The 23,267-nt window shown below is 39.1% G+C and overlaps 1 protein-coding gene across 1 annotated transcript in view; it reads left to right on the top strand.

Moving 5' to 3' along the window:
- The window catches only part of LOC105552786 (CUB and sushi domain-containing protein 1-like), a 1,055,824-nt gene that overhangs the window by 1,023,453 nt on the left and 9,104 nt on the right, over positions 1 to 23,267 (top strand). The window lies entirely within an intron of this gene.

Raw genomic sequence — 23,267 nt, 5'->3', positions numbered from 1 at the left:
GAACTGGATAATAGGCAGAGGTTAGAACAGTTTTGAAGGCTCAGAAGAAGACAGGAAAATGTGGGAAAGTTTGGAACTCTCTAGAGACTTGTTGGATGACTTTGACCAAAATGCTGATAATGGTAGGGACAATGAAATCTAGGCTAAGGTAGCCTCAGATGGAGATAAGAAACTTGTTGGGAACTGGGCCACAGGTGACTCTTGTTATGTTTTGGCAAAGATACTGGCAGCATTTTGCCCCTGCCCTAGAGAGCTGTGGAACTTTGAACTTCAGAGAGATGATTTGGGGTATCTGGCAGAAGAAATTTCTAAGAAGCAAAGCATTCAAGAGGTGACTTGGGTGCTGTAAAGGCATTCAGTTTTATAAGGGAAGCAGAACATAAAAGTTCATGAACTTTGCAACCTGACAATGTGACAGAAAAGAAAATCCCATTTTCCAAGGAGAAATTCAAGCCAACTGTAGAAATTTGCATAAGTAATGAGAAGCCAAATGTTAATCCCCAAGACAATGGGGAAAATGTCTCCAGGGCATGTCAGAGGTCTTCACAGTAGCTCCTCCCATCACAGGCCTGGAGGCCTAGGAGAAAAAAGTGGTTTTGCGGGCCAGACCAAGGGTCCCCATGCTGTGTACAGCCTAGAGACTTGGTGCCCTGCATCTTTGCTGTTCCAGCTGTGGCTGAAAGGAGCAACACAGAGATCAGGCTGTGGCTTCAGAGGGTGTAAGCCTCAAGCCCTGGCAGCTTACACATGGTGTTGAGCCTGCAAATGTGTAGAAGTCAAGAATTTGGGTTTGGGAACCTCTGCTTAGATTTCAGAGGATGTATGGAAATTCCTGGATGTCCAGATAGGATTTTGCTATGGAGGGTGGCCGGTGGGGGCGGCTCATGGAGAACCTTTGCTAGGGCAGTGCAGAAGGGAAATGTTGGGTCAGAGCTCCCCCACGGAGTCCCTACTGGGGCACTGCCTAGTTGAGCTGTGAGAAAAGGGCCACCATCCTTCAGATGCCAGAATGGTAGATCCACTGACACTTTGCATCATGTACCTGGAAAAGCTGCAGACACTTAATGCCAGCCCATGAAAGCAGCCAGGAGGGAAGCTGTACTCTTCAAAGCCACAGGGGCATAGTTGCCCAAGGGTGTGGGAATTCACCTCTTACATCAGCATGACCTGAATGTGAGACACAAAGTCAAAGGAAATCATTTTGGAGCTTTAAGATTTGACTGTCCTGCTGGGTTTTGTACTTGCATAGGGCCTATAGACCCTTTGTTTTGGCCAATTTCTCCCATTTTTGAAAGGCTGTATTTACCCAATTCCTGTACCAGCATTATGTCTAGGAAGTAAGTAGCTTGCATTTTATTTTACAGGCTTATAGGAGGAAGGGACTTGCCTTGTCTCAGATAAGACTTTGGAATGTGGACTTTTGAGTTAATGCTGAAATAAACTGAGACTTTAGGGGACTGTTGGGAAGGCATGGTTGGTTTTGAAATGTGAGGACATGAGATTTGGGTGGGGCCAGGAACAAAATGATATGGTTTCACTGTGTCCCCACCAAAATCTCATCTTGAATTGCAACTCCCACAATTCTCACATGTTGTGGGAGGAAGCCACTGGGAGGTAATCGAATCGTGGAGGCAGTTCTTTCCGTGCTGTTCTTGTGATAGTAAATAAGTCTCTCAAGATCTGATGGTTTTAAAAATGGGAGTTTCTCTGCACAAGCTGACTTTGCCTGCTGCTATGCATGTAAGGCGTGGCCTGGTCCTCCTTGCCTTCCACCATGATTGTAAGGCTTCCCCAGCCACATAGAACTGTACGTCCATTAAACCTCTTTCTTTTGCAAATTGTGCAGTCTTGGGTATGCATTATCACCAGCGTGAAAACAGACTAATTCAACTTATTATTATATCCCCCAAATATCCAAAATGGTTTTCATTGTATTTTTCAATCTTCAGGGATTTCCGCCTATTTTCATCATCTCTTGTGGCAGGATTCGAAGATTTGATGCCAATGTTTATGTCCTTCTAGCCCTGTTGCCTCTGTTTTATCTTTTGTTACTAAAAATTACAAACACTCCTTGACCATTTAGTGTGTATATTTTAAGAACTCTTTCAACACTCTCAGACTTCTCAGATAAGGTGATTGTAAGTTAGTGCCCTCTTCCAAGTGCCATTGTCACATTTCAGAGCAAGATGAGAATCCCTTTACCTGGAGCACTGCTATTCTCACATTTTCCAAAAATATTATTTTACTGTTCCAATGACTTTAGAAAAGAGCATACTTCAATTCTTAGGTTTTGACTTTCCTAAGAAAAACTCATCTTTTGAGTACAAAATTAAAAGCATAGGTAACATTTATTGAGGTCTTAATGAGATTCCAGAAAAAGTGCTAAACACTTCACTTGGATTATACCATTTAACTCTCATAACAAGCCACAAATGTAGTAATTATTTATACTCATTTAAAAGGTAAAGACATAGAGTTTTAATTTCCAAAAGGTTCCAGAGATAGTAAATGTTAAGACCCAAACATAAATCTGGCTTTTAATCTAGGCTTGAAAGCATGTCAATTCACAGCCTCCACTGCAAGTGATAATGTGACATTATATTATTTCCTTCAGTATGCTTTTCGTTTATTCTTTGCTAGTTATTGCATATTTGCCTATTTTTTTCTTTTTTTGTAAAATGTTATAGTCTTATGAGATCTGCTTGATGCTTATTATATTCGTAATGGCATATGATGACCACGACTACTACTACTACCACCACCCCACAAGGTAGTATGTATTGTCCACTTATTCTAAGTCAGCCATTACTTTAGCAAATTTAATCTTTGTAAGTAGGCATTATTCCTCTGTCCTAGACAAATTCATAAGATGATGACTTCCTCCTCTAGATGCCCATTATTTCTTCTAAAATGCTCATTTTCTCTGCACATTCCTGAAGTTTATTATGTCCCTTTTCATTTTTTTCTTATTATTAATTACTTTTCATCTTTATGTTGTCAAAACAGTGGTGACCTCAAAATCTAAACCTATATCCCATTTCCCTTGCTTTCCACAGATTTTTCTCAAGTAATTGATCTCATTTAAGGACAGTCTCATTGGGCATCCTAAATATATTCTTCCTTCTTCCTTATTTCTACCATTATTTCCATTACATTCTCACTCTCAGAAAAAAAAACCAAAGTGACTCTGGCTTTGTTCTCTTTATTTACTTTATAATAGATCATGTAGATCTCAAGTCATGCTCTTTGTTTCCTTTCGAAGTGTCTCTGCCTTACTTCCATTTCTACATATACTGTACTATTTTAGTTATTTATTTCCCTTCTCAACCAGACTGGCTTCAAGTTTGTTGAATGGGCCCCCATGTCTAGAATGTCAGCTGTCATCTGTATTAGTCCATTCTCATGCTACTATGAAGAAATACCTGAGACTAGGTAATTTATAAAGAAAAGAGGTTAATTGACTCACAGTTGTGCGTGGCTGTGGAGGCCTCAGGAAACTTACAATCATGATGGAAGGCACCTCTTCACAGGGCAGCAGGAGCGAGAAGTGCAGAGTGAAGAGGGGAAACCCGTTATAAAACCACTAGATCTCACGAGAACTCACTCACTATCACAAGAACAGCATGGAGGAGCCACTCCCCTGATCTAACCTCCTCCCACAAGGTCCCTCCCAAACACATGGGGAGTAGGGGATTAGAATTCAGATCACAATTCAAGGTGAGATTTTCAGTGCGGACACAGCCAAACCAAATCATCATTCTGCTTTCTACTCCTGCCTCACTCTCTCCTAACATCCATCCTCATTCTAACCTTTCTTTTGTCAGCCAAACCACTTTGGTGACTCAACAAGAATAAAGTACAAACCTACAACATGGCTTCCTATGTGCTCCTTACCTCATCATAACTAAATGGTGCAATTCCACCTGGTAGTGTACCCAACATGAGTGTAAAGCTTTTCGCTCTACAAAGCTGTGTTTTTCTGTGGCCGACCTATCCTGGCTGGCCTGAGAACTATCTGCTTCTCTGTGTTCCACGACATCATGTGGTTAGCTTGCTATCTGTCATGGTGGGACTATACCATAAGAATTGGGCAAACACTGCAAAGTAGGTTTTCAGTTTGTTTGTTTGTTTGTTTGTTGTTTGGTTGGTTTTTAAGAAATTCGCTCAGCAGCATACCACACCATGCCACATTCCAAACTTTTGCTCAGGTTTTTACACTGCCACAGAGTCTCCCTGTCATATCCCGACAGCCATAAATCTTACTCATTTGTCAACTTCAAACTTAAGTCTAAATTTTGGCTTGTCTTTGCAACCTCTTCTTACAATTTCTTTAAGGAAAAAAAAAAGCCCCTTGGTCTCTCAGATAGCATGTATCTGATTGCGATTTTATGTTTTGAAATGATGTCTTAAAGGTGTTAGCTTGTAAATTCCCAGGAGATAAGATACCACCAGTAAAACTGTGAGTGGCAGTATCCTTAGTTCCTTGTGACATTAAAACTTGGCCTATGTCATGAGTATTTTCCTTCATTGTTTACTGCTTTTTTGCTCACATATCCTCCAATGTTTTTCTTCTCAATTGGAGGATCTTTAACATTTCCATAATCATATCTGCAGTCAAAGTTGGCATAACAATCAGCTAAGTGTCTTTCTGATGCTGCCACCAATGTAGTCAATTCCAATGAGATCAATGTGCTTTCATCACAGGAAACATTGTTCTTCTGTATTATAGATTATTAAATTTACATTTAAATTTTGCTTTTTTCAATATGTGGTCTAGCATGACTTCAAAGGGCATTCAATTACCTATTATTTTATAAAACAAATTTGAATGATGCAGCACAGTTTCTCATGGATTTGGGTAACTGGATTATAAAGAAAAAGATGATCTAATTCTTGTAAATGTGACATATTTATGAGAGATAGAAATTTCAACCATATGGAGTGAGATAATTGACATGAATGAAATGAGGATATATTCTGCTTCCCCAAAGTTCTATTAATACTTGTTTGCAGAAATTGGTTGAAGAGTTAGTTTTTTTATAGCGTTCCTAACAGTAGCATGACTGTCTCCTACAATGATCTTTTGCCAGTGTTATAAAAGTTTATCATTTATTCAAACTGGCAAGATTTTCCCTGAATAACGACACCTAAATGTATTATATATGTAGCCATGATGTTCTTTAAGGAAAAAGGTGTAACTATATTTAATTAATAGAAAATAATTAGCATAGAATTAAATGAGAGGCCAGTCACCTTTGCTTAGAACTGTGTCCCTTAAACAGGGAGCAAGCATCACATTGACATAAAAAATGAGACCTCACAATTTCTTTTTCTGGAGAGGTAATCTTTCAGTTATTCATTATTCTTGAGTCTTTCAACTTAATATCTGTATCTTTCTTAATTCACCTTATTCATTGTATATTATTGCCATGTTCTGCCAGTCCTTAAAAGGATTTACTGTTTCATTTCTTACAGGCATGATGTCTGTCTAGGGGAAAAATATGAAAAAAGAGAAGAAGTAACTAGATAGTTTCAATGAAAAATGCTTTTGTCTCTTGATTTAAGTGCCTTCTTAATTTGCTGTATGTTTCCTATACTTTATTATTGAGTCATAAATTATTAAATCATAATGGTAGAGCCTAGGATAGATTATACATTACTTTGAGTTCTGGGCACTACAGGGAAATAGAGGATCCAATCCAAAACAAAGGTATTCTTCCCGATTGGAAAACATGAAAGATGGTCCACTGTCTGGATTTTGGATAGGGGCATACAAGAAGGTAGAAAGGAAGTAGGTAAATATTTGTATTCAGAAAATCCTCCTCCATGAGAAAGCTAACATCTGACCCAGAACACTTCCCAGGGAGAGGGTGCGTTTCTTCACAGGAGCTCACATCCATGGGAAATTACAGTCTCAACATCTCTTGCGGCCCCTTCGGTGTCCCCTTTTACTCCATTGCTCCAATTCTGAATCTTAGTTTTGTGAGTATTAGTCTGATCTTACCCCGGCTGCCTAATTCTACCTATGTAATCACCGAGGCATCAGGCCATTTGAACCCAGCCAGGCCTAGCTCAGTCCAATCGTACTTCAGACAGAGATTCATGCTCCCTCTCACCGGAACACCACCTTTTTAACATGCTTTTATTTATTCTATGATGGAACACTTTGTTTTAGCAAACCTTACTTAAAAAAACAATTCTCAACAGCATTGCAGAGCTGAGATCCCTGAAGTCATACTCTGGAAGTTCCCAATCACAAGCTGTCATAAGCGACATCTGTTTATGTATGCTGCACTTCACAGGGTGGCCTGCAGTAGCATCCTCTGTGCAACTCCAATGAACCACCTTGGGAAGGCATCCAGAAGTCACATTTATGTGATGTCTCCTTGGGAATAGGCTGAGGCCCCTAAATGCAAGATCCTGCTTGTGCCTCAAAGAACCTTAAGAAATTGGCAGGAAAAATATGATTATTTCTGTAATAAGGGTGAAAAAATAAAGTCTCAAATTGACTTGACCTCAGATTTAAATTTCTGATTTGGACATTGTAACAAGTCAGTTATAGTTTGAGTGGTCTCTTTCCAACTTCACTAGCATTTAAGTTAAGTAACATACGAACATGGTTAAAGAATTTAGTAATAAAGTTTTACTGTGAAAACTTCCGTCAGCGTATCCATATTCTTATGCCATAGAATCAATAACATTTAACCATTTCTCATTTTCTGTCATTATTGTCTTTTATCTAATGTGTTTGCATTATTCTTTGTGCTTTATCCATTGTGGACTTTCTCATCTGACAGCTTGATATGAGTATTATGTTATATCACTTCTGTTTCCCATGTCTTGTTACTATCCATTATATTTAGGAACTGGAATAATACAGTTGATTCTTTATGCTGTATTTCTTTAATTTTTGGTAGCATCTCTTGTCTTTCCATTTAGTAAGATGTGAATATCCTTGCTTCTACTCTTTCTAGTATATTTTCTCTCCAGTTTTGGCCTCTTTATTCTCTCAATTGCAATAGAACCTTTGCAGTATCAAATATGTTAGCATTTGTATTTATTAAATAATAATAATGAAGTTGCTCTTAATGTATCTAAAGGCTGCTTGTAAAAGTTGAAAAGCAGTGAGCATTCGTATTTTGGTAAGTGCGTGAATATTGCTCACCACAGAGCCAAGCATATGCCCGTAATTAGACTTCCTCTTCTGTGATTCTGACATCACAAGCCCTAATGCCACTCAACCCACAGTCCAGATGAGCGCTGGCTTTGCCTCAATTATTCATAATGAAGTTGTAATTACTTTTGTTTCACATTTGGACCAGGGCATTCTTGTGCTGCTTGTTTCATTAATGCAGCATTAATGGGCTCAAACAGAAATATTCTTTGCGCATGTTAAATTCAAAATGCGTCTCAATGATGGGTAGTTGGTTCAGATATTTTTATAGGCAGCGGTGATGTGGAGATGGCCACCTTCTGCATCTGGCTTCCCTGAAGGTCTCCAGCCTGCTCCATTCCGCTGGCTGAAAAGGAAGAACTTGAGTTGTGATGGGCGGGTCCTGCACACATTCGTGTACATCTCCTGCACACCTGCTGCATTAGTTGAACCTCAGCCATGAGGCCACATTTCACTGCAAAGAAAGCCAGGAAATGGAAGCATCTGTGAGCTCAGGAAGAAGAAAAACACAGGTTTGGTAAAAGACTACCCGTCTTTGCCATACTGCTATTTATTTGTCCTAAAATTTTGAACTATCCTTGTTTTCATCTCGTTGCTTAGTTGCACACTTGCTTTCATCACAATAATCCAGGTATTTTCTGCTTCTTAACTATCTGAATTCTTGCTCTGAATGGACTCTATTCTTCTTTCTGAAGGCCACTGATTTGTTTCTCTAACTTACACCTGGTTACTTAATATGTGGAATGCAATCGTTTTCTGTAATTCCTAAAGTTTCTAGTTGTCTGTTCATCCAGTAAGTTGTCACTTCACCACAGCTTTTCGATATCCCCTTTGCCTTCATTTCCCCCAAATCTACCATGTTCTTCTCCTGAGCACTCGCCCAGAGGGTTCCAGAATGGTTTCTAGGACTGTTGCAAGCAGTACCTTGGAGGCTTCCCTTTACTTGTGCCCTCAATGCGCACCCTGTTTCATGGCAACTTCCTGTGCCTCAGTTTCACCTCAAACGCTTTCCAAATGTTTTCCAAATGTTGCTTTGGAAGGAAGTCTTTAAACCTGAGCATGGCTGCAAATGTCCTTGTCTGCATGCGCACTGACAGAGGTATTGGCTAAGTACAAAACTGTCCGTAGAAAATATCTCCTCCCATAATTTTTACAGTGTTGCTTCATTATTTTAAGTATACTATTCACTTCTGCAGAATTGGAGGGGTGTGCAATAAATAACACTTCTCTTCCTTTTCCGAGATCTGAAATAAATAAGAAATAAGCAAATGAATAGTGAGGCATAGACCAAAATAATCAGCACCTTTTTTTTTTTTTTTAACCAATAACCATGCTATTGTTATTATATATATATATATATATATTCCATATACATTCATATATGTGCGTGTGTGGATACATGCTCCCATATATATTCATCTAAATATTTATATTAAAGAATGAAAAATATAGGCAATTGGACTTTCCAGTGTTGGACTCCAGAATTAGACAGACCTAACTATCCTTTCCTAGGCAGCACTTAACTGAAACTAGTTGAAAAAAATTAAAGATCAGAAGAGCTAGTCAGCTTTGTTAATGATCTGGAGGAGTTTGTCTTCCCTCCAAGCTAGAGAGGGGCATGATACTATTTCATTGTTACCTCTGAGCCAACTAGAGTCCAGGGTCTTTAGTTTCTTTGATTGGGTTTTATCACTAAATGGCTTTTTCATTTGTCACTCAAAATAAAGATTATTGAAGAGGGGATGGGGATAGGTAAAGGGAGATTCCAACAAAACATAGAGGAAAAATAGTAGTCACTTGGGAGAAGTTTCCCAGGCATGCATCGAAAAAGAAAAGGGGTGGGTAGAGAGAGTTTAAAGAGAGCAGCTACACATGATAAGACATTTGAGGGGATCAGGATAGGACATAGCAGGAGGATGATCCCAGGTGCACCTGCTTAGAAGGAACTGATCCCAGCTGGAGCATCCGCACTCTATTGAGGACAATGCTGGGGATGTAGGGGATTCAACTGCCACACACATAACCAAGAAAAGAGCAGCGCTGTCCACTCAACATATAACACAATCCATAATGTGAGCCACAGATGAAATTAAAAATCCCCAGATGCTACACGACAATGTGAAATGAAACAGGTGAAATAAGCTTTAATAATGGATTTTGTTAACCTGATATATCTAAAAGATTATAATTTTAATACAGAATCAATGTAAACTATGAGTGAAGTATTTTGCTTTTAAAAAGATGCTAGTTTCAAAATCTGATGTGTGTTTCAGTTATGCCATTTCTTAGTACTGACCAGCCACATTTCATGTGCTCATGAGCCACATACACTTGAGACTTCTGTATTGAGCCTCAACTTTAAACTTGTTTTATCATTTTTCCTCATTATTGCTAATGCTTGTAGAGCTCTGATGCTGTCAGTGGGTTTTATTCTCACTTATGTTGTAGGGTTTAATAAGCAGATGCAGTTTAATTATAAAGACTGATAAGGTAATGGGTCTGAGATACAAAAATCCACGTCACAATGTGATGGAAATTCTTCCCTTTAGCTTTCAGCAATTGCTGAAGCATATTTGAGCTGAATAGGACCAGAGAGCAGAGTCTGTTTTAAAATTAGTTTAGGCAAAAGATAAGAGGGAGCTAACTCTTGATTAATCTTAAAAGGCTTCTCAAAAGAAATCTCGTTTCAGACCTTTTCTCAAGGTTGGAAGTAATGACGTTGGGTCTAATGAGTGAAGATTACAGAAGACTTTGAGGAACATGTGGACTCGCTGGTGGAGTAAGATGAAAACAACTTTGTTATATGTTCCTGGAATAAGCCAGAAAAAAACAAAGAAGAGTGATTCTAGGGGCCTAGCAGTTATGATCTCTTACCATAACAGAATTGGAAGCCTTTCTCAGACTTCTCCATCTGGATTATGTATTCCTATCTTGATTATGTATTCTTCTTATCTGAGATGTTCACACATCCAGAAAGCAATAGAGGTGAGATCTGGACCCAGGCAGCCTGACCCTAGAGGTCACAAAACCAGTCCCTATGCTATCATATCAATAGAGCATAGAAAAAGTAAACATTTTGAACAGATGTCATGCTCAGTGTCAGTATAAGGATTAAATGAAATTCAACATCTTGCAGTCTTGAGCACAGAAAGAAGGGGATTAAAGTGCTTGTCGTGGTGAAACAGCTTATTCAGCAGCTATGCACGGTCACCTGGGGCAAATCCCAGTGCCATCAATTGGGCCCTGTGTGTCTTTGGTCAGTTTATTTAATCTCTCTGGCCTCAAGATTTTTATCTGTATAAAAGTGCCTACTTGAGAAATCTGTTGTAAAGATTAAATGGCATAACCCAGGTAAAATGGTTAGCAAAGAGCCTGATGCATAGAGAAACTCTAAAAATATCAGCTACTATAATTACTCTTTTTACCTACTCTCCCTTCCACTCTTAAGCACAATTTTAGATTTTAGAACTAAGTGCGCAGAGCAAAATGGCACACAGTTTGAAAGGAAATTCATGTAAACTACAGGATCTCAATATTGGTAGCTCTTAAATAAAAGGTTTTTTTGTGTGAATTACTGATATTCTTTAGAATAAGAAATTAGCAGACTGACTTGAGGAGAGAAATGGTTTGGGGCTCAGGCAAACGGAAAAGAGTGCCTAGTGAAAGAAAGGCCTGTGTGGCAGTGCGTCACTTTATTTTACACGCCACCACTTGGACAGAAATAGTGGGAAAACTACATTTACAACAGGCACATTCATACCCACGTGCATGTAAATAACTGACAGAGCAGTAGTACCATTATCTCGGACAAACTGACACTTTAAGTTCCAGCTCCCTTTCTAACTTCATGCATTTCAAGGAAATCACTTCTCTTCTAACAGCAAGCAGCCAGCAAGAGCAGACAGTAAAACACAGATAAGATAGCTCAGGCACAGAGGGAATGGGGAATGTCTCTTGGGTAACCACCAAACTTCACACTCATGCAATGGGCCCCAGTAAAACAGTGGGCCCTCATAAGCACATTCCCTTCCCTTTAGGTACATGAAGATAGGGAAGCTAAAAGCATAGTTGGAGGTGTGCCTGCAGCTTCAGGGAGATATATGGGAGCAAAACTCTTCCTCCCAGATAAGCAAGACAGAGACACAGAAACATTCCGAGACTGTGATAAGCTCTCCTGCCCTGAATCCTTAAAAACTCAGTCTGTAAGAGAGAGTACCTCTGACCTAACTCAGCCAGAAACCCCTCTTGGGTTTATCTCCAAAATAAACCTGTCTTGGACTGTTGAGCTGCTTTTTGTGTTTCTTTCCTTTTCCTTTAATTCTTGCAATAACATGGCCTAGTACGGAAATAGGTATCTAGCAATAGTCCAGATACAGATAATTTCTAGCAAATGGAGTAGCATCTGTCTCAAAGTGATGGAGATTTCAGCTTAGTCACTACAATTGTAGATTTTAAGAAAGAAGTGTGATAATCAGAGTTAAACAGAAAGCAGTCACAAAGTGTCAGACAATGTTTTACATGCCTTACATATGTTCTTGTCATTAACTTTCATGACAAGTCTAGAAGTTATATATTATCATCATCCCTCTGGTTTAGATGAGGAGACTCCATCACACAGGAATTCAGTGACGTAACTGAAGTCCCACGCTGTTTGTGGGGAAGGCAGAATCTGACCCTGGACACTTTGGCTATGGAGTCCATATCATGGTCCCTGTCACAGGCTGGCTGTGCCCTTCTAACTCATGAGAAAAATAAATATTAAAATAACCTAACTTAGAATTGAGAAACAAATATTGGAACTTGAATTAAACAAGTATTTTCTTCTTGAGAAACATGTGCTTGACCCCTGAAGAGTCTGAGTGGGGCAGGGGGTGCTGGTTGCCTGGAGAGACTCCTCTTTTCTCATCAAAGCAGGTGACATGGCTTGTACTAGAGAGAGGGAAGCTGCTGGGCTTTGGCTGCCTCCCCTTCCTCCACCTGCTGCTTGTGCAAGGCAGGTGCAGCTGTGTTGACAGACCTGCAGCCACTCAGGGATTGCAAACTGGGAGAGGACAGGAATCGAGGCAGGAAAGTGCCAAGAGAGAAACGTGATGGCAGCTCCTCAGCATTCTTTGTGGATGCAAATGAATACACATTTCATTTAAGCCAGGCACTGACAAAATGGCAAAAGATTGTAATCCCAAAAGGTAGACTCTCAAACATCATAATCCCAAATGTTGAAATCGCAAAAAATCAGAATCCCAAAAATATAATTCTGGAAAAATATTTTTAAATTATGTAGAAGATACATATTTATTTTTTATAAGGGTTTATTTCAAAAGAGACATAAAAACACACAAAAGACTTTGTAGGATACTTTATGCAGTACAATAGGCTATAATAACCAGCTTATTTTTGCAAGCATAGATACCCACACTAGTGACAGTTGTACGAGTATAACAGGTATGAGTGGACAAACCATACTCATGAAGCAATGAAGCAAAATGCAGCATGTATAAATGCATGCCACTATAGTTGCCAATTGTGTGCAACCGGCTTTATGATTGGAGTCATCAGAAATATCGTGATGAGCAACCTAAGTCCTTTGATCAATTGAAAACCATGATGGATCACCACCAGATAAAGAGTAACCCAAACAGCTGAGATCGCCAGAAATTTTATCTTTCCCAAATGCAGATGTACAAAGAGGACATCTCTTCATTTATTCAGGAAGTTTCAACCTTTGTACCATATGCACACACAATGCTGAGGCACAAAGTCAATGCTGTGACCACGCAAGTTTTGGAGTCAAATTTGAAAAAAAATTCTTAAAACTAATGAGGACTCTCTAATAGTTTCTACACGATTTAGAATTAGAAATGAGGTGGCAGCCAGGTGTCTCACGCCTGTAATTCCAGCTCTTTGGGAGACCGAGACAGGCGGATCATCTGAAGTTGGGAGTTGGAGACCAGGCTGACCAACAATGAGAAACCCCATCTCTACTAAAAATATAAAATTAGCTGGGAATGGTGGTGCATGCCTGTAATCCCAGGTACTCAGGAAGGCTGAGGCAGGAGAATCGCTTGAACCTGGGAGGCAGAGGTTGTGGTGAGCCAAGATCGCATCATTGCACTCCAGCCTGGGCAACAAGAGTGAAACTCGGTCTAAAACAAACAAACAAACAAACAAACAAACAAACAAAAGAAATGATATGGCATTTGATATTAGAAATGATGAGAAGATGAATTACATAGCTTGAATTGTGAAAAAATAGTGCTGACAATTTAAAATAGTGGACAATCTTTAAAAAAGAAATCTAGAAGGAAGCTTCAACATACACAAAAGTGTATTGCAGGGGTAGATATGGACAATTGCATGGAGATCATCCACCAAGGCTGACTGAACTCCACAGTCACTAAGTACATTCTGAAATCTTACCTCTGCATGAATATCTGCTTTTGTTCTTTTAGGACGTGGCTCTCCCTTCTGAAAGTCTTCTATGATTTCCGTTACTGTGATTTCAGGGTTTTAGACATTAGGGATTTTGACTTTAAGGAGTTTCATCTTTTGAGATTTCAACAATCGGGATTATGGCATTTGGGATTGTGTTTTTCAGGATTGTGAACCATACCCAACTAAAGTCGCAGTTCTTGGTCTTTGACAGACATGACTTCCAGCAACCTCATGGATGTTAAACAAAACACTACAAAACAAAACAACAACAACAACGAAACCCAACTCTACACATAAACTTAGGTCAAGAGAACTCTTAACCTAAGGAGGGCGGTTTGGCTGTAGGGTCTTCCTAACATGTTACTTAAGGGCCAAATCTATTTTGCCGAAGCTCTTGCTTTACAGAGTAGGACAAACCAAACCTGTAGAAGACAAAGCAAAGAGTCGTCTATTTACCCAAATAATTTTCCTCTTCTCTTCCGGGGAAAGGCTTTTTAGGATTGAGGGCTGAGTGAATCTTCATCTTTTCTCCTCTTTCCTTCTCATAGCCCCAGATCCTTCACTAAAACGCTGGACCTCCTTGTCCTCCTGGAAGCTTGCACTCTTGGGCTGAGGCCTGAGACCTGCAGAAGGCTCAGAGACAGGCTCAGTGCAGCTGCAGGGTCGCGCATCTGCTCTGCGCCTGCTCGGTCATCTCCGGAAGCCAACTGAGGCAAGAGGAACTTGCAAAATGTTTGAGAGTCAGTTGGTCAGTAGTTTCTGATTCCCCATTTATTTTCTATTTCCATCCCCTGGAATCTTTTTAGGTACCTGTGAATTACTAAAGCAGGAAAGCAAAGGGAGTGGAGGGATTGCATGACTAAATGTTTCACTTAGACTAATCTTCTCTGGCAGGTGTTATGTTGTGAACTTTTCATGCTTTTATGCAATCCTGTCCAACATGTTTTATATTAACTTTTATATGATCCCATCCCCAAATTTCGTGGTAAATATTAATGGGTAGATTTTCCAGATACAGAATCAAATTCTCTGGAGCTTAGCTGTCATGTCCAAGGCTGAAAGACAGTGGCTGCTAAAGCCAACTCTGACTTGGTGCTTTTCTACACTTCCCTCCAGCTGCAACCTTCTTTGAGGCAGCCGAAGAGACATTTTGTTGTTTGTTGCCATTTGTTTGTTTCTGTTTTGCTTGGAAGCATGGTCTGTAAACCACAGAAAACAGCAGCATATGAACCATTATTGGAAACTTAAGCCACTTGCTGAATGAAGTTTCACCCTTGTTTTTGTCTAAACACATACATTTAAGATAAGTATTCACCTAAACATGTCAAAACACATTGTCAGTATTTTGCAACAGTTTTAGATAAAATGGGATGTAGCAGCTGTCTTGAGTTTTTTTTTTTAAAGATTCAAACTGATTTTTATCTATTTTGAGACAGTTGTATTTCTTGGAGAACGAATGATAGTCATTGGGCCAGGATGCCACTAAATAAAGTAGCAGTAGCGGTAGCACTGATACCTTTAATAAAACGTGCTAAATAATATATGCCTATTGTTTCATTTAGAGCTATCTGAAGCTGTGGATTTCTTTAATTGTTAAGCCTTACATCATGTGACTGGAAATGGCAATATGTCACTCACCAGTTCTTTATGAACTGTCAGTCAAGGTTTTTAAATCATAGACATTCTGCTACTAGTAATGAAAAGGCAGGCAAACTAGGAGAGACATAGCCAGAGGGGAGGAGAAGGAAGAGAAGTCATGCTTTTTATGGGTGCCTATAAATTCTGTGATATTTAAAACACAGCTGTGTTTTTATCAATTATGTTACAGGAGTAACGTTGTAAAATGAATCTTAAATGATCTGTCACCTCAGGACAAGAAATATAAAGTAAGATTGAATGGGACAGTTTTTATATAAGAAACCTAGCTTTAAATTGTTTGAGTGGTTTCAGACAATTTGGTTTTAAGCACTTTCCTTGCATACTTTGCAATAAACAACTCCAGTGTAAATACTATCAAAATTAAAATAAAACTATTCAAAAAAATCATTCTTAGATTGTAGAAAACCTGGTCTACATGGTTTGCATCTTTGCTGTGCTACATTTCCTGCCAAGCACATTATTGACATTATCTCATCCCAAACAATCTTGTAACCAGCTTAAAAAATAATCACAAGTGGTTCTGCCCATTATTTTGAGCTTTGTGGGTTACTTTATAGTATTTTTAAGATTCTTTTATTCCATGCAGGTACCATGTTAGGTTATAGAGCTGTAAAGATGAATGTGTCTTGTGCCAGAATGAATCCATGCCCAGGTAAATGCCCTTCTTTGTGATGGGCAGTAATATGAAGTGTTTAGCAGTGAGGACTTTGTCACTCTAGCTCTAGCCTCATCACCAGCTGGCATAGCTCAGACAAGCTATTTTCTTGCAAAGCCTCAGGCTCTGAATCTGTTAAGTTGGGCTAATATTACTTTTAGTCTCACAGGACTGATAAAGATTAGATGAGATGATAAGGGAGCTCAATACCAATAACTGCTGTTAGGATCACATCGTGGTCCTTGAAGAGTAAGAATGGAAGGGGAACAGAGACCAGAAGAAGCCAACTCAGTGTCTAAAAAGCTTCTCAGAGGCTGAAGTCACAGAACAGAGAACATTTATATTTTTCTTGAGAAGATTAGTGTTAAATCACACACATTTCTATGTTCATTGACATAATTTGATTCTTAGTATTATACAAATTATTTTCTCTCTATAATTGAATGTAATGAATGTTTCCCATGTTCACTTCGACACACAATGCCATAATGAGTGTCTCTGTACATATCACACTACTTCTGTTGCTTCTGTTAGATTATTTCCTAAGGAAAAAATTCTAGGAATGTTTATGCTATGTACACTTGCTGAATGAATTTCTAATGATATTGCAGTTCACCACAATTAATATAAGTTTTGATACTTGCATTTCTTTTTAATTTGCTGAGGTTGAGGGCATTGAAATGATGCTCAAAAGTTGTTTTCATTGCCTTCGATTTCCAATAGACATCAATATTTTTCCATATGTCTTTTTACTATTTGCGTCGTCTGTTGATTCTTTCTTCCAAGGAACATTTGTTGAGGACCTGCAAAGTATTAGATACACTTATCAATCAGTGCCAGTAAACATTTTTTGTCAAAGGTCAGATAGCAAATATTTTGTTTTCATGTCATATAGTCTCTGTTTCAGCTACTCTAGTCTGTCATCGCAGAACAAAAGACCCCATAGACACCACCTAAACGAATAGACTGGCTGTGTTTCAGTAAAACCTAGTGTATAAAACCAGATACTGGACTGAATGTAACCCACAAGCTATAGTTTGCCAACATTAGTTCCAGCTGCTGGGGCTACAATATGAACACAACAAAAAAGAATTCCATTCTTTGCAGAAATATTTTAATGGTTGGAGACAGCATAAACAAATGAGAAGCAACAGATAAACTTTGCTGTCTATCCTGTTGAAATAAGTGTTTGGAAATGCTCTCATTAAGAAGCTGACATGTAATTAAGAGCTATGGTGACCATCTGCCTGGTCACTGCTTGGGCAGGACTGTCCTGGTCTTATCACCTGAGGTCCCATATCCTGGAAACCCCTCTGATAGTGGAAAACCAGAGTATTTGGACCTCTAATGAGGGGACAGAGTAAGCCCTGCGAGAATATCAGAAATGTGGTTCCGATAGAGGAAACAACCAGGTGTTTGGCCATGAGACAACAGCGTATGGTGAGTGAATGAAGAATAGAGCAACAGGAGTGTGGCCTGAGCAGATGGGATAATTGGAGGGTTGTAGGAGAGACGGTCAGGATATGAGAGGGGAAAGGTCCCAGAGGATCCCAGAGGATAGGAGTGGGCCCTGTAGATCAGCCTTCGGACTTTAACCTCTGTGCTGAGCAGTGTGGGAGCACAATGGGGAGATGCGAGAAGAGAAAGTTCATCGTGTGATATAGCATTTAAGAGGATTACTCTGGCTACTTTATGAGAAAAGAACGTATGCTAAGAAGGGAAAAAATAAGAAAACCTGTTAGCAAATCATTGCAAAATGAAGATGAGGAGTGGTGTTACTTGAGAGAGGACAGCAGCAGAGGAGACTGCAAGACACTTTTGGACTCAGAATGCCATTTAAAGAAAGTGCTGATGGAATTTCCCTACACAGTGGTTGTGCCACGTGAGAGACATAGAAGAGTCATGGATGGCACCCTGCGCCTTCTCGTGCAACACTGGAAGAATGGAGTTAGCATTTATTGAGATGGAGAAGACTGCGAGAATTGCAGATTTGAAAATGGAAAGATCAAAAGAATCATTTTAGGGTTAGTAAATCTGGATTGTTATTTAGACATCATACGGAGTTTAAATAGGGAGCTGGATAGATAAAGCTGAAATTCAGGAGCGATTCATGGAACTGAATGACACTCTGAAAACCATCGACATATAGATGACAGAGTAAGACATGAGACCTACTGAGGGGAGGAAGGAGGTGGTGAAGGTTGAATAACTACTTACCAGGTGCTGTGTTTGCTACCTGGGTGTAGGGATTATGCATATACCAAACCTCAAAACACAAGATTTATGCAAGTAAAAAACCTGCATGTGTACCCCTGAAACAAAAATAAAACAAGAATAAAAAATAAAAATAAATAAATCCACACAACTCAAACTGGATGAGATTAACAAGGCAATGAATGAATGTATTTAGGAAGAGAAGAAGTGAAGAGACTGAATCTTGGACACCGTACCAAGAATTGGAAGATGAAATGACACCGGCATGATGACTCAGAAGAACTGGCCAATAAGATTAGAGAAAGCCTGAAGAGTAGTGTCTAAAGAGATGAGTGAGTAGAATGATAAAATCATATACAGTCAGCCCTCCTTGCTGGTGGGTTCTGCATCCACAGGTTCAACCAACTGGGGATGAAAAATATATATTTTTTAAATCTAGAAAATGTTACATTGTGGCTATGTCTACAATATAACTAGGCATATGATGGCTGCATCTGTATTGACCATGTACTGACTTGTTTCTCCTTGTCATTATTACCTAAACAGTATAACAACCATTTCTGTGACATTTATAGTAGGTATTATAAATGATCTAGAGATGATTTAGTGTATATGGGAAGATGTATATAGGTCATATGCAAATAAAATTCCATTTTATATAAGGGAGTTGAGCATTGTGGATCCTGGAACCAATTCCCAATGGATACCAAAGGATGACTGTGCCCACATTATTCCTGTGTAATTTTTTTTGTTTTAATATTGTACTACACTTACGTAAGATGTAACCACTGGCAGAAAATGAGAAAAAAGTATGCCGATAACTCTGTACTATTTTGCAAGTTCATGTGACTATCCAATTATTTCAAAGTTTAAAAGTTTAGGAAGTGTAGGAATGAAAGGAATTCAAGGATGAAGAAATGGATGGATGTTAAATGTCATTGAGATCTTGAGTGAGATGAATCCTAGGGAGTGACTCTTAGATTTCTGGCCATGGCTGACATATGGGCCTTATGCAGGGAACCCAGGAGGGTAAAACTCTGACTCACGTGGGTTCAAGAGAGGATAGGACAAGGTTAAGGACTGCAAATATGGACATCTTTGAGACATGTTGCAGCAAAAGGAATTTCAGAAAGTAAGGCTAGAGGGGAATGTGGAATCTAGAAGCAGATATGGACTCAAAAGGGAAGTTTACAACCTTTTCTTGAAGGGGGACAATTGGAGCATGGTTATATGCAGAGAGCAGTTCTCCACTGAAAAGACAAATAGTCGTTTTGAAAGAGAAAAACTTGGAAAAACTTTGACTTAAAAACTTGATCAGAGGTGAAAGGTAGAATACAAACAGGTGTACCCACTAGGTAGAAATATTTACAGGAAAGATATTTTATAAGTAGGGATCAAAACTAAAGGTGATAGATTACAAAAATTTCTCTTTCATTGCTTCTATTTTCTTTGTGAAATGGAAACCAAAGTCATCAGGTGGCAGTGAGGATTTGGCAAGAGATGCTGGCAAGTTTAGAAGGAAGAAGGCATGAAACAGTCATCCCCCAAAAGGCAGCAGTGAACAGATGCAGAAAGTGAAGCAGGATTGTTGGGCATTATTATTATGGGCCAATGTAGGATTATGGCCATACATGTAAAGCTAGACCTTTCAGTATGTTTTTGGTTTTGGAATTCCTCCAGCTGCTTTTACCTGCGCGGATATAAAAGTGGACTTGGCCTGGACAGGAACCAAAGGTGTTTTACTCTGATGATGGCAGAGTTATGGGGAATGCAAGGAAGTTCATTAGGCCATGAGCCCTAAGGATGGTAAGACAAGAGATGAGGACATGATCGGGATAAGGAAAGGAAAATGAAGAGGAGGCAGTGTCAGGGAACTCTAGGTCCCATGGGTCAAGGAATTATTAGAGTTTAGGTGTTTGAGTAGGTGACCTGGTATGGAGAGTTGGGGTCTGAGAATGGAATATTCAGAACTGCAGGTGTGGAAGATGATCCCTTACTGGCAGTGAGAAGATGGAGGGTGATGATGGGAATGGTGATGGCATGGCTGAGGTAGAGTTGGGCTGTTGGAAGAGAGGGGAGAATTAACCAAAGAGGTTGTGCTATTCCCAGGATTACCTGTGTTGACATTGAAATGAGCAAGAATTTGGGCAAAGGTAGAGTTGAAGAGGCTGACAGTGGGCCAGAAGTTTAAATCTTCATGGAATAGTGGAGTTCACGTAGGCGTTTGTAGATGACTACAAGACAGGGGGTGCTAGATTCTCTTGGCAAGAGACTCAAAGCTGGGCACATGTGGAAGGAAAGAATAAAAGTCACCTAGAAGTAGCCATGAGACGCATGTAGCTGGACATGGGGTCTGCCAGAAGGATTGCTGGGCATGGACTATGGATGTAAAACATTGGCTACTGAGATGACTTCAGAGAAGACATCCGGGTTTCCATCAGAGGAGGAAGGGAAGGAAAATACATCAGAAGTAGTTGAAATGTAGGAAATTTTGCTTATAATTGACTTTCAGTTTTCAAGGAAGTAATAGAAGACATTCAGGAGCATAGGAAGAATTATGATTAGGGGTCAGAAAATAAGATGTGTAGATCTTTAAGGGGATGAGAGTTGGAGGGATAAAGGGTGACCCAGGAGACCAGGGCTTTTTGCAGGGACTGTTGTAAGGGAAGACAAAGGATGTACAAGAGTACCCTCTTAATGGCCTCGGCATGAAGTAAGTGGAGTTGACTCTATGAGAACAGGAGGGAGGGGAATGGAGCAGGAATGGTCTGTGTCTCTGGGTTTCTTTCATTCTGGCCTCTGGAGGAGTGAGCACCTGTGGAGGTAGCCACATCCTGACCACCAGCTCTTTGTGGCCCTTCCTTCCTAAATAATACCTCCTAGTATTACAAACTATTATATTGTATATGTGGGTGTATTTCTTATTTCTTTCCTGGATATTTCCCCATGCAATTGTAAAAATTGAGATGGAATTAGACACCCAATTGTATACCCTGCATTTCATAAATTTAACATCATAACTTAGAAATTCACTGAAGGAATGTTATAAATGCTTGGTAAACACATTTGATGATCCTATGGTTTGAATGTATCATAGCATATTTAATGATTTATCTGCTGTTGAATATTTAGATTATTTCAATTTTTCTTTTTGATAAGCATGGCAGTTTGCCTCTAACTAATGTTTTATTCTGTGTTTTAAATTATGTCCATAAGGTAGATTTCTAGCAACATTTATGCCTACGAAAGGGGCATAAAACTTTTAGAGTTGAGAAATACACTTTTCTTAAAAGTCTGAAATTCCTTGGAAGGAAATAGAAATCAGTTCATTCTGATTTACACTTACATTTAGAATTATTTTCCCCACTTACAGAAATAAGTAGATTCAAATGCATCTTTCCTTAAGTGCCTAATCTTCTTCTTGGATTAACTCAATGGCATTCAAACATCTTTTAGCTGTACCATCTTTTCTTCAAATGCAAGATTTTATGATAACTCAATAAAGGAAACAGATTTTTAAAAATAATTGCTCTGATGGAAATTCGGTATGGGCACCAGACCTACCCACTGACTATTTTGCTGTTTGTAAACATTAACTCTTTGACATGGAAGTCATAGAAGCACAATTTAGAACATACTGAATCATGTGTTGTGTGCTAACTTTAACAATCAAATATTTATCTGTAACTTTCAACAATAACTTCAATTTTTGTTCTGCATCATGTGTAAACAAGAGAGGGCTGAAATTTTAAACAGCATTTATTTAATTATATCACCAAATTTCAGATTCCAAAGAAAAAATTATAAATTTGTAACACTATTTTATTAGTGTCTGAAAACTTTGATATATTTTAATGCTTATTAATATCCATGGAATAAAATGAGCTTCCATTATATTAATATATTACCTAAAAATTAAACAGAATAATTGTGTTTGTTTTAATAATTACGTATTTTAATACATTTTATATGTTATATGTGGTTTTTAAGTTAATGATGGAACTTGAACTAATTTTTCCAGCTGCCCTGCAGCTTGCTCATATTTGTCCTTTTAAAAAGTTTTGCTGTAACTATTTTGTTTTCTCTGCCTGCCTTGACTTCATTTCATGCAGCTCTGGTGAGTTTAAAAACAAAGAAAAAATCTCTGGGACTTGTGGTTTTCCTGCTTGCTGAAAACAAGCAAAGCAAAAACACAGTAATAAACCCCCTATGGATTGCTACAATTATGAAACGTTCTTCTTGGTAATTAATTTTTATGTGAAATTTCACTCTACTAAGAGTTCTTGAGGCAGTTCTTACAGATTATTTTTTTAAAAAGTCATTCTTAAGAAAGCCACATAACTCTATAACTAAATTAACTTTTCTTCTTCTGTTCTTAGGATATGGTTTGATGTCACGCATAGCCCCCTAAATACATTTTGTCATAGTCCCAACATTTGCTAAAGACAACTGAATAGAGGCTTGTTTGCAACTGATATAACTATAGGAAAGCCAGAGTCATTCACTTGTCATTCACTGCATGAAAAAAAAAAAAAAAAAAAGAGGAAGAAAATACTTCCTATCAGGCTGCCTCCTAAAAACAGGTGCACATGTGCAAGAACAGGCTCATAAAGCTTGCATTCCATTGCTTTGCGGTCAGCAAGCATGGAGAGGTAAAGCATACAGGACGGAGAGGCGGGAAGTACTCTAGGTGAGTGCTGTTTTAAATATAGTGGTCAGAGAAGGTGGGCAGGAAAGTGGCTTGCGAAGGGCTCTGAAGTCAGCCCGGGAGATGCACTTCCCAGGCAGGGTAGTCAGTGCAAAGGCCTTGGGCCAGGAACATAGGTGCCCTGGCCCAGGAAGCAGCGTGGCTAGACCCAGTGAGGAAACGAGGAAATGGGAGCCAAGGAAGAGAGGAGCCAAAGGAGGTGGAGGATGAGGAACAGGAGAAGCCAAGGTTCCAGCTCACGTAATGCCTTTCAGGGCCTGCTTTGGTTTTATTTTGAGTGATGATTTGAGTAGTTCACAGCTTTGAACAGAAAGTATACAGAAGGCATGTTCTATGAAAGTGGGCATCAGTGCTTGATTTTACTGAGAAATAGTAAAAGTCGTGGCCAGGCGCGGTGGCTCACGCCTGTAATCACAGCACTTTGG

The sequence above is a fragment of the Mandrillus leucophaeus genome, unplaced genomic scaffold (genome assembly GCF_000951045.1).
Source record: "Mandrillus leucophaeus isolate KB7577 unplaced genomic scaffold, Mleu.le_1.0 Scaffold574, whole genome shotgun sequence".
NCBI lineage: Eukaryota > Metazoa > Chordata > Mammalia > Primates > Cercopithecidae > Mandrillus > Mandrillus leucophaeus.
Note: the sequence above shows the minus strand (reverse complement) of the source record. Positions and strands in the feature narration are given on the sequence as shown.